Source organism: Podarcis liolepis, assembly GCF_965112155.1.
Source record: "Podarcis liolepis genome assembly, chromosome: 1".
Lineage (NCBI taxonomy): Eukaryota > Metazoa > Chordata > Lepidosauria > Squamata > Lacertidae > Podarcis > Podarcis liolepis.
In genome coordinates, this window is record NC_139554.1 from 100,307,405 (window position 1) to 100,320,969 (window position 13,565).

Sequence of the window (13,565 nt, forward strand, 5' to 3'; positions counted from 1 at the left end):
AGACAGGAATTGCACTTCGGGAAATGCATCTGAGTGTACACCTCCTCCAAAGCCAATTCCCCTCCCTGCTGCATCAGATGATGTTGGACTACAACTCCCTTCCCAGACCACAGGCCATGCTGGGAACTGGAAGTCCCAACATTTGGAGGGCTACATGTTCTTCCCACCCCCATGGGGGTTAAATAATATTTTGGAACATGTGGAATGGGCAAAGAGAACGCAGAGGCTTTATTCTCTAAGTGAAATTCTCCTACAATTTTATACACAACGGAGCAGTGGTTGGTTTTTCTCTCTCCCCAAAAACCAGAGCCTTGTTAGATCAGACCAAAGGTACAGCTAGTTCAGCAACCCATTCTCACAGTGGTCAACCAGATGCCCATGGAAAATCTGCAAGCAGGACATTAGCTCAAGAGTATGGTCCCCAATTGTGTTTCCTAGCAACCAGCATTCAGAGAAAATCTTCAGTACTGTAGTGCTGTACGCAGCCATCATGGCTGGAAGCCACTGATAGCTTTACCATCCACAAAGTTGCCCAATTCTCTTTTAAAGCCATCCAAGATGGTGGCCATCACTACAAACCAGCAATCAGGTTGCTACTCTGATTAGCAGTCCCTACCAGTGCCATCTATATCAGGAGTCTTTGTATATTGCAACACTGAGGAAAAGTTGGTTCCACAGTCTCCACAGGAGACTGTAAACAGGGACAATTAGAATATAAACGTGTATGCAGAACAGACAGAAAAATATCCTTTTTAAAAAAATTAAAGGACTATTTTCAAGTAATGTATCCTTACCAAACCACAGTGAACAAATTACACAAATTATAGTATCCTGCTATAGGATGTCAAGTCACATGGAAGACTCCAGGATTTCTTACTTCAGCTGAAGCAGGAACCTAATAATTAACAAATCAGATATCCACAAACAGTTGGTAGCCATTACCACTGCAGATATTGTTGACAGCAGGAACTTCACACTCCAGCCACACTGGAAGCTACAAAGATCATATTCAATCATTGAAACTGGAAGATGAAACCCTAGGAAACACTTTGTTAATATGTTGTTATTAATTCTGAAGTGTAACTTTGAATACTCTGATCAACTCCTCTTACTTTTTTTCTTGGGGGGTGGGAATCACTAGAGGTGTGATAAAGCATGCAAGTCTCTCCGGGCTAAGTGCCCTCATCAAAGCATCTTATAGGTATATTAAAAATTGAATGGGCGTAAACAACTTCAGCAGGCAGAGTTTGAGGACGATATTCCACTGATCTCTGAATTTTATAAACATCAACACTTGGGAGAGTTTGCATGGGAATAAGGCAACTAATTATTGTCTATTGCTTTAGGGCACGCCTGGTGCTCTCTACAGGTATCTCTACTGCTGCTTTTTTCCTAATGTATTGCCTCTTGAAAGCTTTCACTGTAACGACTTGCTGATCTACTCCAAAGCAATCTAAGTATACTGAAACTACTTTATATTCCAAGAGAATTGCGCTATAACTTCTGAAAAGATGTTTCCTAAACAGAAGCAGCAGTTGAGAATGCAGTGTATGCTTTGAAAGTGAATAGTGAACAAAATTACTTCTACAAGTTGAATTAAATTGTAGTGTTCATCCTACGTAGAGTTTGTGTGTGTGTGCGTGCATGTTGTAACAAAAACATTAGTTATTTTGCAAACCGAATAAGGCATAACATTACAAATCATAACATTGTAGCAAAGATCTGCAATTTTTTATTTTACTTAGAGAATATTGCCCTTGCAGTTATCCTATGCCTGAAGTGGATATAACCATTTTATTTTGCAAAATTTCAGTAACCCTGAAGGCTGAATTCTGCTCCATATCAAAATGTGCACTTCCATTGAAAACATACATCTCTATGGTTTTAAGGATAAACGTCAAGGAGGAGGGTTTGAAGGCCCATCAGCTGATGGGGAACTGGGAGCGCACAGGGTAGCTTTAGGCTCCTGATTGCTCCTTCCAAGCCACACCTTTGCCCATCACATACCTGATGTCATGTATGGCACCTGATGTGGGCTGGGTGGGCTAAGCTTCCCCTGCCTTACAGACTGCACAGCAGAGCATGTTCTGAGAGCCAGGCAGGCAGGTGGTTGGGCTACTGACAGAAGTAGCTGTTTTGCTTATACAGATTCACTCACTGAAATGGGCGGCATTCAGCTAATTGTTCCACTTACACAACAAAGCTTTTCCCCCGTCCTCCTTTCCATACTCCCTGAAATTTGTCCGGGGGGTTGGGAGAACCCCAGGAACAGCATATAGGAGTAGGAGAAAGCTGATCATTCCATCTGGAAATTGAAATGCTTGTCCTGGTGGAATAATCACCTCAGTCAGTGAACAGTGAACTCCTCCCAATGAGTATAAGAGAAAACTTGACCCAAGCCTAGCTGGGAACACACACAGGCCTGATTTTGCTGGGCCCTAGGACCCTGAAAAGCTCTCTAGAAATCTAAGTGGGTAGCAGTATCTGTTGGCATGCTGATGTTGTGAGCCTGTCCATCTCATGTATAATCTGTATACAGTATATGTGTCAATAAAACCATACATTAGGAAGAACTTCCTGACAGTAAGAGCTGTTCGACAGTGGAATTTGCTGCCAAGGAGTGTGGTGGAGTCTCCTTCTTTGGAGGTCTTTAAGCAGAGGCTTGACAACCATATGTCAGGAGTGCTCTGGTGGTGTTTCCTGCTTGGCAGGGGGTTGGACTGGATGGCCCTTGTGGTCTCTTCCAACTCTATGATTCTATGATTCTATTCTATGATATGTCACCAAAGGCACAGGAGTCCCTTCATTCAAAGTCAACCAGATTCCCTTCATTCTAAGGAAGAGGCAGGGAACCTCCAGCCCACCAAGCTACCCAATTTGGCCACAAGACCACTCACCTGTGCTACACCCAGCATCATCAGGTGTGGGGCAGGTAAAAATCTGGCTCAGTCAAAAGTGGATTTGCTGATCGACTGTTCCTGCAACCCTCTATGCAAAGAGAGCTAGCAGCTGGTTGTTGGGTCTTGTAGAGAGCCCCGTGCAAACTGCTGTACAAGACAGCAATTTGAAACTGGTTTCTCAATACAGTACCCGAGAATCAACCGATTGTCAGATTTTGCTGTGGTTTCTCAAGAGGGTCTTGCACTGTACTTTTCAAAGCACTCTCATGATGTATGCAGAGCAAACAAACAAACAAACAAACATTGTGACATTGGATGACGGGCAGGTGGGTGATCCCGCCCATCTGCCAAATTTTATTCACAAGAGGTAGTGAAAATAACTAACTGGCCCTCCAGCCAGTCCCAGTTCTGTACCCATGTCCTAAGACAATCTTGATTTTGACTCTCTGACCCCCTCAGTCCTGCCTTCATGTAGCTGTCAAGCCGCATTGTTCACCGGCTGCCACTGGTATCAAAGCAATTTGCAAGTCAACTGTTCTCCATAAAACATCACAAACTAAGTAAATTCCACTATGCTAAAATCCAGGTAATTCGAACAAACTAATGCACTAAGGCGTGTTTAAACTAATTTTTTTAAAGGAAGATTTTGGGCTACAAAGCACAAGTTATGTGTGTCAATAAAACTGGCTTCTTTTGCATTGATATTTCATTCCAAACCCTGCGTTTCATTTTTATTATCTTAGTGTGTGTGGTCATGGGGAAAGGAGTAGATGAGCAACCTTTACGCAGGAAAATGGAAGACATAAGGAATAGACATGTGACCATGTAGAAAGAAGACAGATGCTCCACTGGATGAACAAAGGAGCTGTTTACATACCTGGCAAGTACTGTTTTAAAACAGATTTTCATGAACACAAGACACAAGTAAGAGATTTTGGGGAGACCAAATCCTACGCCTCCTTCCACAATCTGCATAAAATTCCAAGTGCACAGAATTGCAAAAGGAAAGCATACGTGTGCATGCTTATCTACACACACTCTGAGGAATTAATGCAATACTGTTATCTCTTTGGTAGGATGTGGAAGCTGTTTTGAAAGTGATACAAAACTGAAAGCATGACACTGAAGACAAATGATTTATGAACTGAGTAGGCTGTGGCCCTCCGACGAGCAACTTACATACTTCCCAGTGGAGTTCAGCAAAACAGCAAAAAATCTTTTTGAGCTTGGCAGGCCATCTCTGTAATTTTGAGCTTGCTTTTTTTTACTCATTCACTGTTTCACCTTATTTTTCCTTTTTAACGTTTCTTTATCCTTTTGATTGTATACCTTTGCCAGGTTGGAACCATGTGAAACTGTGAAGGTGGTTTCAGAGCTTAGATCAGAAGCCGCCTGTGTGGGACTCTTAGCTGGGAGGCACATGTAAAACTCTTCCTAGATAAGAGATAGCTTAGGAAAAGCTAGCTAACAGTTAACTTTTCTCCCTGGAAGCTTCTTTCCACTGGAATGTGTTCTTAAAATTGAGTTATCAACTATCAGGAGGATGGTTTTAAAAACAAATAAATACCCAAATCAGAACTATAGGAACCAACCTGCGAATGGTAGCCATCTTTCACTTGGTCTGAATACACACCACTTAACAGTTCCTCGCTTCCAGCCCTAGAAGCTTTCATTACTGAAAACTTGATAACAGCACAATCTATCCTTCTTTGCTTGGACAGCCACTGAGTGACCTGCACACCACCAAAGCACCTCACAGTGTGGCTATGGTTCATGGTATTTGTATTCTATCCATCTGCCAAGGCACTCAGTACTTCATAGAAGAAGCCTACAGGCCTGTGAAGTTGGGGAGGCGGACAAAAGTATACATGAGAGATGGCTTGCCCAAAGCCATCCAGTATTCTCCCTAGCCAAGCTCGGATTTGTGCCTGAATTTAACACATCCAAGTCCAACTCTCTAGCCACTATTCCAGCTTGGCTCTCCAGCATTAATGGGGTCAGAAATGTAGCACGCTAATAAAAAAAGCAATAGAAATTATAAATAAAACTTGTTATAGGAAATTAATTACTGGACTGGAAACGAAGAAGGGGAAGGGGAAGAAAGGGCTGGGAGTTGCAATGATTTCCTGTTAATAAATGAATTGCTGGATTTTGAGAGGGGAGAAATAGCTGAGGTGTTCACTGATTTTATTTGGCTAATAAATTAATTGGGGAGAAAAAGCTGGGGTGTGGAGTGCTTTTATTTTGGCAATAAATTAATTGCTGGAAATTAAGAAGGGAAGAAGCAGCTGGGGTGTGCAATGGTTTTTATTTTGGTAATAAGTCAATTCCTAGATACTTTGTGGTTAAAAGGGGTTCTGCTGTTAATACAACTGATGATCAGCATTTATAATTCTTCTTCATGAAATTCCAAATAGAATGGGGCTTTTGACTGCATGCTTAATTTGCAGAGTTCGAAGGTGGGACCCAGTGCTCAAAAGGAAAATGAGCAGACAGTGTCATATTTAAAAAAGGGGGGGGGAATAGCTCGAGTTCAAGGCGTAAGTGAGAAAAATGCCACAGCATTTTGAAACTGTACCTGCAAATAGTGTTATTATAGTGTTATGACACAGCTTGTGATTTGGACAGCAAATCACTGTTATCTTCCCTCACTGACAATTACAGAACTTTTGTTATGACTCAGGAAAATGCACCTATTGATTACAATTAATTCAAATCTCCCATCTGCAAGGATCTTATACACAGGCTCAACAGGGCATCACTGTGCTTGCTTCGTCAACTAGATCACCACTGAACCTAATCCACTCACATTTTTTGTAAACTTTTTCATTAATGCTGAAAAACACCTTTCCTTAGTTATGGTTGTTGTCCAAAGGCATTAGGCAAATCAGCTAAACAGAACCTCCAGGTTGAGAAGGAATATTCCTCGGAGTATCAGTTGCAGGGTGACAAGCAGTGGAAGGTTATTTTTTGTCCATATCCTGCTGTGGCCTTCTCATCTGACTATCCATTATACTGGAAGACGTATTTTATTCCAAGGACTGATTCCCTTAACAAGCACATCTTATGAGCCTTTAAGAAGGTATTTTTCTTTCAATTTTTAACTCTTTAACTCACAGGACATGGAGGAAACCTTAACAGCAGCAATTTTTCACCTTTCTAAATGAATGAATAAAAGTGCAACTAATTAAGGCCTGGAGAGGGTGAAGGGAGGTTAGGAAACAAGAGTAACTTCAGCTGCAAACAGAAAGATGTTTGGATGTGAAGTCACCCCAATGATGAACAAGAGAGGGGCAAACCTAGTTTCTCAGAAGTCAAGCCTTACCACCTCTCAGTCACCAGAATACTAGTTATACTTTCTTTATTTGCCCTTCCCCCCTGTAGAAATCCCTTGAGCCAATTAAAGGAATCCAAGTTCCACAAATGTAAAGGAACAGACACATACACAAATGGGTTCAGGTCTTTGATTTCTAACATCCAATTGCTTATCTCAATTAAAACAAGAGCTGAAAGTTACTACACAACCCTATGCATATGTATTGGACATCCTGAAGTATTGAATGGGCCTTAGTTGTAGGTGGGTATACACAGGATTGCAGCCCAATCTACAGAGTTTGGTATCAAATACTCCAATTTTTTTGTTTTGTACACATAGCTTATATCTTGACACAGCAAGGCTGGCCTGATTCTGATATTGAAACTGCTACTTCACAAAGAGCGAAGCAACACAAATTTGGGCATCACCTACTTTCTCAATTAGATGAAACTTCTTCCACATTATTCTTGCAGTTTCTATTATTCATTTCTTCACTGAATGACTAATGATTTCAGCTTCTGTATTTCAGATTTAGATATGGAAAACTGCTGATTAAAGGCTGAGGGGACTTTCCGCATAGTTATAAAGCCTACTTTCCAGGTGCAGTGGACATTAAAACTGTACACATGGTGCTTGTGTACTGGAGAGAGCAAATATGATGCCATAAAAGAAGCCTATGTACAAAACTACTGCAAACCCATATGAAAACACTAATTCTACTAGCAGAGCAAAAAATAAAGAAAATGGTTCCACTAACAGCAGTATACAAGATATGAGTTCAAGTTCTACCTCTAGTTCCCACACTTGTGTGTCAACATTTACCCATTACCTGTTGACGTATTACTCAAATCGAAAAGGGAAAAAGCGGTATTTTCCTGTGCTGAAAACCACTGTTTGAAGTAATATAAAAACTACAGGTCTTGGTCACTCTCCCACACTTAAAGTCCATAACCTGGTCACAGAGGCCATGCTTTAGCTGCAGAAGGTCCCAGGTTCAAATAAGGCAGCAGCTTCAGTCCTATATGTGATTTGATATTGGAAGTAGAGCCTAGCCTTGTGCATCCCTTTCCTTGCCTCCTTGACTGTGCAAAGAAAGGATTATCCCCTCCCTGTGTTGTTCTGATGCTTTTGAATTATGGTCCTGGAGGAGACTCTTGAGAGTCCCATGGACTGCAAGAAGATCAAACCTATCCATTCTTAAGGAAATCAGCCCTGAGTGCTCACTGGAAGGACAGATTGTGAAGCTGAGGCTCCAATACTTTGGCCACCTCATGAGAAGAGAAGACTCCCTGGAAAAGACCCTGATGTTGGGAAAGATGGAGGGCACAAGGAGAAGGGGACAACAGAGGACAAGATGGTTGGACAGTGTTCTCGAAGCTACAAACATGAGTCTGACCAAACTGCGGGAGGCAGTGGAAGACAGGAGTGCCTGGTGTGCTCTGGTCCATGGGGTCACAAAGAGTCGGACACGACTAAACGACTAAACAACAACAACAACGTGTTGTTTTACTGTTATATTTGTATTGTGAAACAACTGGTATAGCATAAAAGTGTTTTAAATATATAAATGACTGCACCAGCGGCACCAACACTGAAACGAAGGACAGAAGGATCTGCCAGTTTTGCTTTTTTCGGTTTCTCATTTTCCCTACGCTTACATTTAGTTACCAACACTTTGCAGCAATTTGCAAATAAAATTTGGGGGTGGAGGGAATGCATGAAAATTCATCAGGATTTTAGTGCGGATTTTTCCTAACACATTTTTATATGCAGTTTGCAAGCAGCTTTCTCTAATATAATGCATGTTTATGTGTTATTTTCACCAATGTATTCATTTTTATACACACTATATGCATTTTTGTAAACTGTGTTTGGTTGACAAACTGCATAGCAAAATTTGAATAATTGCGAATTTCAATGGATAGTTGTGTTTCAGTTCTCATATTGTTTCAGAAGTACAAATTTGATAGATTTGGCTTCCAATGAGATCTGAATTGAGTTTCTCCCCAGTTCCTTACTGAAACAAACATTACAGATGCTACCCTCTCTCTAACGCGTACAAGTCCAAGAGAAGTAGCCACAGGTTGTTTATGTAGTCAGATTGTTAACAGTAGTCACAAGGTTATATCCAATGCCACAAGTGGATTTCCAATCATGTTCCCTTTCTTTCCTCTCTTCCTCCCTCTCCCCAAATCTGTTGGGGGGGAGGGCATCCCCCTACCCTCCAGAGCAGATTTTGAGGACACACAAGGGACTGCAAGAGATGAATAGGACATTCCTTTGCACACACAGGTGCTTGTTGCACAAACAGTACTGCAGTGTTGGATAAAACACGTAGTTCAGGCAATATGCAGAGGTACAGTAAGTAACTCCTTAAACATGCTAGCAGCTTCACCCGTGTTCAAAGTGGCCTCTGGTCTGTGCACTACCTGAGAAAATAAATGAAGTGTGTATCTTTCCTATCTATAAAGGTAAATATAGTAAAACTATTCTACGTGACGAGTTCTCGGTTTTTGTCATCTTTGACGATAGAGGTAAATTGCATATTCTCTCAGGCTGTCATTTTGAAACTTTATGACTAGGACAGAAAATTGCTCTTCTTCATTATGAAGAAACAAATTTACTAGTTCTTTACTTAGTTTTGCAACACAGTTAAGAGCTAAACCAAGAAACATAAATATGCAATCCCAAAGTAGAAATTCAACTTACTTTATGAAGACTTCTATGAAAACGTTTTTCTTTGGCACCCAGTGTTCTGTAAAAATATTTACAGAAACATTTTTTTCATTAACAGTATAGAAATACAAAGTCATACAGAAACTGATTGCCGAATAATTACACAAAATGATAAGACTTCCACTGCAGTTACGTCTACATGAGATGCAACAAGCATTTCTCAACAAGATTAGAACCGTACAGTTGTTGATATTTACGTGCTCTGTTTCATCATGGCAATCCATTCTAAAATTATCAAAATGCCACAAGACATACTTTATCTACAGTGTATTATAGAAATTCAACACAGCAGCTGCTACCCCAAGTTTATTTATATGTACTTGAAACCTCGATGAAAGCTCAATGAAGATTGAAACCTATGCACACTTAACTAGGTGCAGGATTCTAACCACATCACTTGTGCAGGTCTATAACTAGGACTTTTAAAAATCCTGTTTAAAATGTATTATTAGAATCCTATCAGTGAGTCTCCCTTCATCAAGCATTTGTGGGTTTTGATTTTTACAAGGAAACCAGCTAGTATTAAATACCAAAGAACAAGCTGGTCAGAACTTCAAGCTTAACAATAATAGTTTGTCAAGGAAGGTATATACACCAGTTGCAAGAGCTAGCACTTTCCAAATAACATTATTTAGAGCCCCGGTCTCTCTCTCTCTCTCTCTCTCTCTCTCACACACACACACACACACACACACACACAGAGCGATTCACTTGCTTTATACTTACAAAATACTTTTATATACACAAAAATAATTTGTTGCTAGGTTTTGGTAATTTTTAATCTACCGTTAGCATTCATCACACTTCCCTTTCATCACATTCCTCAAACATAATGACAGAAGAAAAAAGTTCTTTCTCTCTGAACTCTTGTCATAAATACAATCTGGGAGGCAAGGGTTCGAATTCCCTCTCAACCATGAAGCTCACTGGGTGATTTTGGGACAACCACACTCAACCCAACCTCTCCTCAGAGGTTTGTTGTGAAGATATACCCGGGGGGGGGGGTAGAACCTTGACCAGCTTAGAGTAAAAAGTGGTATATAAATGTAAGAAATAGATCATGGGTGTGTGTGTGTGTGATCTTTCTGTATGCCTTTTCTCTGTAATAACATCAGGTGCCAACCAATACTTACCGTATTTTTCGCCCTATAGGACACACTTTTTCCCCTCCAAAAATGAAGGGGAAATGTGTGTGCGTCCTATGGGGCGAATGCAGGCTTTCGCTGAAGCCTGGAGAGCGAGAGGGGTCGGTGCGCACCGACCCCTCTCGCTCTCCAGGCTTCAGGAGAGCCGCAGCGCCAGCCCCACAAGGTCGGGGGACAGCAGGGAGGCGCAGCGCGTCTTCCCGCTGTCCCTGGACCTGGTCTGCAGGCGGGCGGTGGGAGAAGAGCGCTTCTCGCCGCTGCCTACCCCGCAAGCTCCGGGGACAGCTGGGAGGTGCAGCACGTCTTCCCGCTGTCCCCGGACCTGGTCTGCAGGCGGGCGGCGGGGAGAAGAGCGCTTCTCCCCGCTGCCGGCCCCACAAGCGCCTGGGGGGGAAATAAAATTTTTTTTCTTTATTTCCCCCCCAAAAAACTTGGTGCGTCCTATGGAGTGGTGCGTCCTATGGGGCGAAAAATACGGTACACTCTACAATGTTAAGGGGCTGTCAGGAATGCAGCTTCATCCACAGGTCAGGAAAAGGACTCGAGATGTGAATTGCAATCAGCTTTTATTCACAAAAGTAAAAGCACAATGGAGTTTGTTGAAGGCATTGCTGGAACTGGCATTTGGAGTGGGAACATTGGATGCCACCCATTACTTTCTCTTTATCTCAATATCTCTATCAGGTCAATTTTAGACAGCTGTACACCACTGAGTTAATTTTCAACATTTTATATTGTCACACAAGTCACCTGCTAACACTGTGTGGTCCTGCATGATGTTTACCGTATTTTTCACTCTGTAAGACACACCAGACCACAAGACGCACCTAGTTTTTGGAGAAGGAAAACAAGAAAAAAATATATTCTGAATCTCAGAAGCCCGAACAACAAGAGGGATCGCTGCGCAGTGAAAGCAGCAATCCCTCTTGCTGTTCTGGCTTCTGGGATAGCTGCGCAGCCTGCATTCGCTCCATAAGACGCACACACATTTCCCCTTACTTTTTAGGAGGGAAAAAGTGAGTCTTATAGAGCAAAAAATACGGTACTTAAATGGGGCATCTCTAGGTGTGCAAAAAAATAAAAAATGGATGCACAAATGGTAATAATTGAGCAGACTGGAAATAAATAAATACAATTCTAATGAAACTCCCTGAACTGGACAACTTAAAACATAGAGCATGCATAGCACTCCTGTATGTCAATGGAATCCCCGGTTACAGCAGTAAAACTGACAGCATTTCATTTTCCTTTAACACATTCAAAATTTGTTCAGTGATGAAAGGATATTCAGAACAAGTCAGAATTTTTATTCAGAAAGATAGATTTTTGATGACCCACATCTGCTCTATTAACTTTTACAGAAATTTCTTGCAGACACTGCTGAAATGAAATACTAATTTAAAATGTCAAGAACCCTCCCACCCAAACATCTAGAGAAAAGCACCCACATGTGCTATACAGCTGTTTTACTTTGAAATGGGGAAACCCAATGTTGCACCTCTTAAGAGGTGGGGGGGAGTGAAGTCAAGATTCTCCCATACCTCAACTAAACTGACATGTGGCATGACATTTGAGGCATGTGCTTTCAATATACGCCTTACAAATGGACTGTAAATGCTTACTTTCTAGAGATGATGCAAACTGCAGGTACGAAAATGGAAACACTAACCTGTGTTCTAGTTTCAATCTTCAAAGTACTTGTAGAAGTTGCAACCACATGTTTCAAGATGATTCAGAAACGCCTTACCTTAGACACTTTAAAGCATTGTGTTGGATTCTGCTTGCACAAAGGCAGCATTTTCAAATTTCCAAAAAGCTCGTTTGTACAAGATCTTAAATCAACAGATTTTGAACTATTTAAGTAGGGTAAACTATGGAGCAGGGGGGCAGCAAACTATTTAGCTTTCATCTTTAAGTTAATACGTCATCAGCTCACTGCCCTGCTAACAGCAAAGAGATATGATATGCTTAACAAATTTCATCTACAGGAAACAGAACCTATTTCACTTAAAATTTTGATTTTTACTTATCAGTCCTAAATCCAGAGCATGGAAGTTGTTCTTCCATTCACAATAGTGGGGAAATTGTGTCAACTTCTGCCTTTATTGGCAGCCCTCCCACACCCTGTCTAACATCACACCCAAATGTCCTCCCAACCCCAGGAACAGATTCTCAGAGGTACAGGGGCTGTGGAAAGATGGGAGGGCAAAGAAAGCCTGTTGTGAGAACTTTTCACTCTGCTTCATTCATAAAAATAAAGTTAGGATCCAGGTTCAAGTGCTTTAAAACATCCGTACTAAGTTCAGGTACATTGATTGTTTCAGCATTCAGCTAGACAGAAACACACCCATACAAATGCTGTTCATTAGGTTAACATAAGCAGTTCCGCCGCACTGCAGCCATTCAGATCAACTCCTCTGCACACCATCCTTATAAATAAGGTCAGTTATAGGCATGATAATATGAGCTTTTATTCATAAGGGGAAGCACTGAAGGCAGGCAGCAGCACGCTCTACCACAGAACGGTGGAATGCCAGGCTTACCAAATTCATGGCCTCTGATCTATATAAAAAAGGAGCAAGGTACCTCTTTTAAAAAAAAAAAGGTTGCTAAGAATTTAAGTACATATTTCATGGTCAAGAAATTAGGACTCTTCGTCCATATCTTCCATTTCTTTCTCTGGCTACATCAGCACGTAAGTTTTCAGCACCTGATTAAGTGACAGGTTTGGAGCGTTTTCAGCTACAATCGCACACAGGCTTTTGCTTCAGTCCAGAGTGCTGTAATAAGATCAACCTGAGCAGCAGGTGACCCGCCTCAGGCAGTAACCAGCATAGAAACTACAGAAAATGCATATACAAAACATTCTGAGTTCTGTACAAATACAAAAGATAATCTGAATACATTCAATTTAGAATATTCACTAACAGCTGCTGGGTGCTGCCATGCATATTAGAATTGTAGAATCGCAGAGTTGGAAGGGACCCAAGGGTCATCTAGTCCAACCTCCAGCAATGCAGGTATCTAAACTAAAGCATCCGTGACAGGTGGCCATCCAACGTCTCCTTAAGAACCGCCAAGGAAGGACTATTATCTACTGACAGGAAAAGATAAAGGGTGCAGCATTACCCATGCTTTCCCAGCTTTTGTTTTTGTTTAATTTTAGTTTTTGGCTTTTTTGTTGTAACTAGTTGGCTGAGGGAGTTGCTTGTTGCTTCTGGAGTCCCCTTCCCCTGCTCCCCAACCTAAATAGGATTGATTGTTGTGTTTAAGAACACTTCCGTCCACTTCCATTTCGACAACATCCAAAACTGCTAACAAAGGAACCGTCAAGAATGTATTATTTTTAACCCACAAGTACAATAAAACAGTCATAAAAATAACTTGACACAGCAGACAAAAATCAAATTAAGATCAGCAGAACAGAAGCAAAATTAAAAACAGCAGAGCAGGCTATAGATAGACAGA

General features: G+C 41.3%; 1 protein-coding gene across 7 annotated transcripts in view; it reads right to left on the reverse strand.

Annotated features, from left to right (window-relative positions):
- GTDC1 (glycosyltransferase like domain containing 1) overlaps positions 1 to 13,565 on the reverse strand; it is a 222,994-nt gene that overhangs the window by 190,171 nt on the left and 19,258 nt on the right. For 5 of the 7 annotated variants that reach the window (XM_083494350.1, XM_083494343.1, XM_083494342.1 and 2 more), the window contains exon 2: positions 8,926 to 8,971. The exons of the other annotated variants lie outside the window; for them this stretch is intronic. The gene's annotated coding sequence lies outside the window, so the exon portion shown is untranslated. The remainder of the gene's footprint in view (positions 1 to 8,925; positions 8,972 to 13,565) is intronic. 7 annotated transcript variants of the gene reach the window in all.